General features: G+C 36.9%; 1 pseudogene; it reads left to right on the top strand.

Moving 5' to 3' along the window:
- The first annotated feature begins 594 nt into the window (after positions 1 to 594).
- LOC121791454 lies at positions 595 to 5423 on the top strand (annotated as a pseudogene).
- The last annotated feature ends 266 nt before the right edge of the window (positions 5424 to 5689 follow it).

Raw genomic sequence — 5689 nt, forward strand, 5'->3', positions numbered from 1 at the left:
AGATACCATTAACATAATCATTTAATTCGTTTTAACTTTCAACCGTTTAAAACTTTCAAAATTCATTTACACGTGAAATTTGATATATGCATAACCATAAAATTCCATTGCTCCAAAAATTTAACATTGTTCAACATCAATGATAAAAAAAAGAAGAAGATGCTAGATTAGTAAACCAATCAATTATTTTCATCATTGATGTTTCAAATATAATTAAATTTAGGCAAAATTCTTAAATCAAAACATAACATGGTAAATAGTTTTCCCAACTGTAATTTCCAAACATCACAAATAAAATTAAATCCTACCAAATGATTGAAGAACCTACATAAATTGAAAAGGTGATAGTGCACGCATTTAATTAATATTTTTCTAAACGTTCCTACCATTTATTCAATGTTTCCTTATTAATTTCCTTCTTTTAATTTTTATTCCGTTTTTGTTGTTAAGGATTTTCAGGGATGGAAAAAAAAAAAGAAAGTCGTGGGGGTAGCAAAATCAGGTGTGGAGGTAGCAGAAATGTATTCATGGAATTTGAGTAGTTTTGAACTGTGGCTTAGCCCCGCTCTCACGCTACGCTCCTCAGTATAAATAATCACTTCACTCTACACATGCTTCTCCTTTTCTCACCCACACTGACTCGCTCAACAACCCTTTGCATTTCTGTATCGACCGCATTTTTCGTTTGATGATCGATCTGCTCCAATCGAGAGGCTAACGCTGCTCTCGTAGTTCCGCAGCTGCTGTAGTGAGCTCGGTCCTCCAATTTTATGTGCGTCTCTCTCTCTTTTTTTTTGTTTCTGTATCGGCGTTCATGGAATTTAGGCATTTTTTGTGTTTATTTAAGTTATTTTTTAGTACTTTTTTTTGTGCTAATGCTTGATGTTTATGAACATGTTCATGCTTGTATGAGTGTTGTGTTTATTAGTTTTGTTCGATTTTAAATGTAAATGCTGTTACTCATTTTTTTCTGTTCCAGTAGCGTTTTTTGAGGTCTGATTTGAAATTCTGAAATATTTTTGCTTAGATCTGACTTCGGGGCTCGATTTTCAGTTTTGCATTTCTGGTATCATCTAGCGCTTCGTGGAGCTTTGTTTTCTGTAGCTCATTTTGTGTTTTCTAAAATAGGCAATGTGAGCGAAATAAGGAAGTTACCTTCGAAAGTTTGGGGAGATTATGTGACTGGATTAAAAGTCGAAATGGATGAGATTCTATTGGAGTTTAAATAGAATTATTTCTCTTATCACAGATTTGATATGTGATTTGAACAGAATATAACCCTAACATTTTTGGAATTGATAGCTGTTGTTGCGTTTTATGCTTTCGAATTGACTTTAATTTTGGTAAAAAAAATTGATTTGTTTGACTTTGCAAATCAATGTAAAATGTGGCACTTGAGATTACAAAGTTTAGTTGATTTTCTTGTTCTATGAATTGTTTCATACTGTTTTAAGCTCAATTATATATAAAAAAAAGTGTAATTTGCTGCACGCGTTTTGGATGGTGAATGTAATTTCTCCATAAACTGAACACAATTAAAAACTCAGAATAAAAAGGCAAGAGCAAGAGAATTCTTATACTGTGCTTATATTTGAATTTGAAATATGCTCTACATCGTTAGGCTAGGTTATTTAGCTTGTTTTAACTTGCATCCTTTGTGATCATTGCAGCAATCATGAAGGCATGCTAATTTGGTTCCACAAGCTTTAATTCAATGAAGCATGCACTCATGAATGACGAGAATAGGCCATCCAACCTTGGGGAGCCTACTGCAAGAGTCACAAGAGCCCGAGCAAAGTTCTTAGGCTCATCGAGCGGATTGCCACTACTATATCCTTCAGCAAAACATGATGACAAACGGGTCTCACGAGCAAGCTTGAAAAGAGCTGCACCGGACAAATCAGTAGGGAGTTCGGCTGCTTGTCACCCGAATAAGAAAAGGGCTGTTCTTAAGGATGTAACCAATGTCAACTGCGAAAAGTTGTACATAAACTGCATCAATGCAGCGAAAGGTCAGGTGAGAACGGTACCACCATTTTGTGGACATGTGACTGTAATAAAACGTTAACCACTTTGTCACTTTCTCCTTCCATATTTGATCAATATTTGTGGAATACTGTCTTTGATCAGCCTATCAGGCAGGACAGGAAAGGGTCTTTACAGAAGAAAGGAAAGGTTGAGCCTGCTTGTTTTGCTAAAGGTTCCCAGGTGTTGGAAGTTATAATCGAAAACATAGTGGATGAGTTAAGCTGGAGGGATCCCAGGGTACTTGTCCTGCTGTAGACTTGCCAACGGAACCAACTAAAGTTACAAATGAAGTGTCAGTTTGCAGCAGGTTCGAGTCCTCTGAAGATAGATTCCATTAAAAAAATTTCACTATGGGGTCCATCTGGTAGAGGTTAGATTTGTACCTAGCTTTTCAATTTCATTATCGAATGTAAATTAAATCTGCAGTGCAATTTATGACAAATATAAAATGTGTATATTTTTGGGAACTTTTAACAAGAGTCCAGTGACATGCCAAGGTAAAATTTGTTTAAACTACATAATCACGTACATAGCTTGGATTCTAGCCAGTACAGTTTGACTTTTTTATTGATGAGGTGGGTACTTATAATCAATACTGTCAAAAGATTATTGAAGCAAGACATTACAGATGACAAAAAATGCTATAACCAAAGTGAGATAAGTTAGCAGCAGACCTGCAGTTGTTTAAGTAGTTTAGTTATATATACCTATGGAATATTTATGTACTCATTATGGTGCTCAATACTTACTGTAAGGTGCAAATATAACAGCATAGAGGTTCTAGAAATCTGTTGTAGTCTAAAATTCACTTGATGAACATATACTATGTTTTTCTCTCTACTTTTGCCTCCACATCAGACATTTTCTGGCTGACCATGCAGATGATGGCAAGCTTTGCATGAAAGAGGAGAGCTGGAAGCTAAGGGAGTTATTGATATAGATTCAAGACACAGGGACCCACAGATGTGTAGCCCCTATGCAGCTGATATATATACTAGTTTGTTTACAAGACAGGTTTGTTAGGTCTCACAGATTGACTAAATGCTAATAATCCTTTCTTTATTATGTGGACGGAGTAGAATCCTATCTCGTAATCAGGTTTATTGGAATACTTCTTAATTCCATTATTAATTACTCTTGTACTTCTCTCAGGTCGACCGAAAGCCTTCCACCGGATTACATGGAAAAGTTGCAGCGTGACATCACCAAGGGCATGCGGGGGTATTTTGATTGATTGGCTTGTGGAGGTAGTTTGCATACTCTTGTATCTTTGAGCACTTATCTATGCTATCACCATCTTTCCTTTGTCATTATTCTGCACAAATTTTATGTAGGATACGATAGGCATTTATTTTAAATCATAGAATATACATTGCTGCTGCAATCAAATCTACACCTTCTTTGCCTCGTACTGTGACCAACAAACTTAATTGTTATTTGCTACTTGCAGTTTCCTGTTCATACTAGTGGTAAAATACGAATATCACAATGGGACTTTTCTGAAATATGAACATGTGGTTGCCCTTTTCCTCGTCTTTGTTTGAAGTTTGAACTTCGTTCTCCGATTACAGTCAAGTATACCTTGTGACATTAAGTTCTAGCACAAGCAGGCAGCATACATCTCTCCTTTTTATAGTCTTAGCCAAAGGTAAAGGAACCTCGAATCCCACATAACAGAGATCTCACCTCAAACAAATACTGAAGGGAAACCAAAGTAATTTCCAAAGCCATTTTTAACTGTTTTTTTATCATTTTTCATTGCTTTGTGACTGCTAGAATGTTCTGCCGTTGATCTTGAAAAGATCTCAGTCTTTTTGTCATCTTTTTTCTTGCTTCTTTTCGTTTTTCACTTGCATGCCATTTCATGTACACTCCTCTTTCTCAGGTTTCGGAAGAATATGAGCTGGTTCCTGATACTCTCTACCTCACTGTAAATCTTTTAGATAGATTCCTGTCTGAGAATTACATTGAGAAGCAAAAGTTGCAACTTTCTTGGTGTAACATGCATGCTAATTGCATCGTAAGTTGTTCATCATAGAATATTTACTTTAAGAACAAGGACATGCTAACTATATGGGTTTCTTTTGTTGGTGCAACTGTATTCATTCTCCTTTCAAGGCATTACTTATATTATAAGTGCTGGGGGTCATTAGATTATTTTCATTCAATTATATATCAAGACAACAAATCTAGTAATTTGTCGACACCTCATTGAAGGAAGTCAAAAGATTTGGTTTCCATGTTTTGGCATACTTTGTATGTCTAGAAGTTCTTATTCTTCTATTTATATGCTGCTGATTATTCCCCGTAGGAAGTACGAAGAAATTTGTGCACGTCGTGTGGAAGAATTTTGCTTTATCACCGACACACCTACAAAAAGGAAGAGGTACCATGAGATCTACTAATCTACTCATCTCTCATTCTCGATATATTTAAATTGTTGTACATGTGCATTGACTTTGAGTGACACGACAGGTGGTGGAAATGGAAAGCCGTGTTCTGAACCTCTTGAAATTCCAATTATCCGTTCCCACCACGAAGAAGTTCCTCAGGTATCCACTGTAACTCAGCATCATCTTAGCTTGGTTTTGATTCGCTGTGCTCACTGTCTTCAAATTTTTTTCTGCTTGTTCATTGAAGGAGGTTTATTCAAGCAGCACAAGCTTCTTATAAGGTAGACGAACAGACTCTAAAAAAGTGACACAGTTGCACTTTCTTAAGAAAGAACTTAGTACTTCAGTAGTTCAGTTTAACTAAACTGCTCCCCATTTCTCAGGTTCCTTCTGTTGAGCTGGAATTCCTGGCAAATTACTTAGCAGAACTAACTCTGGTCGAGTACAGTTTCCTCAAATACCTTCCATCCGTAACCGCTGCCTCTGCCATATTCCTAGCTAGATGGACTCTTGATCAGTCAGACGATCCATGGGTTCGTTTTCTAATGGCACTTAATTCTCTCATTCCTCTCATTTTCAAGTTCATCTATCAAAAACCAATAGAATCACCTTTTGCAGAACCCAACACTGGAGCACTACACGAGGCACAAGGCATCGGAGCTGAAAAGCACAGTTCTAGAACTGCAAGAATTGCAGCTGAACACAAAAGGAGGCATGCTCAACGCCATCCGTGAAAAGTACAAGCACCTAAGGTAAGACACAAAACAAACCCCATTCTATCCACAAACAATTTAAGTTACAGTTGCATTTGTTTTAACACATTGTGGGGTGTTGTTCGTGACAGTTAAAGTGTGTCTCGACTTTGCGCTCACCAGAATCTGTTGAGTCACTCTTCTAAGATTAACAGAGCCTCGTTTCCTGGTAATATTTATTGCAGCCAGCTGACATGGTAAAAAACAACACAGCCACCGGCAGATAAGTAAGTGGGCGACTAATGGATGCCGTCCCATTCTTTACTCATACTTCTTGCAGCATCTCTCACCCTCACCATTGATGTTGTAAACCAATCAGCTCTGGTGCTTCCAGAAATGCTTTTGTAATGGCAAGAATGATATGAGAAGCTACTAATTTATAAAAGCACATAATGCCTCTCAGCTTTTCTTTTCGACTTAATTGTGAGAATTCTGGTAACTTGGCTTTAGCTTCTTGCTTCTTGAATATGTCTCTCAACATCTTCATCATTACATCAATGATCATAATTTATTCCA

Source organism: Salvia splendens, unplaced genomic scaffold, assembly GCF_004379255.2.
Source record: "Salvia splendens isolate huo1 unplaced genomic scaffold, SspV2 ctg815, whole genome shotgun sequence".
NCBI classification, from domain to species: domain Eukaryota; kingdom Viridiplantae; phylum Streptophyta; class Magnoliopsida; order Lamiales; family Lamiaceae; genus Salvia; species Salvia splendens.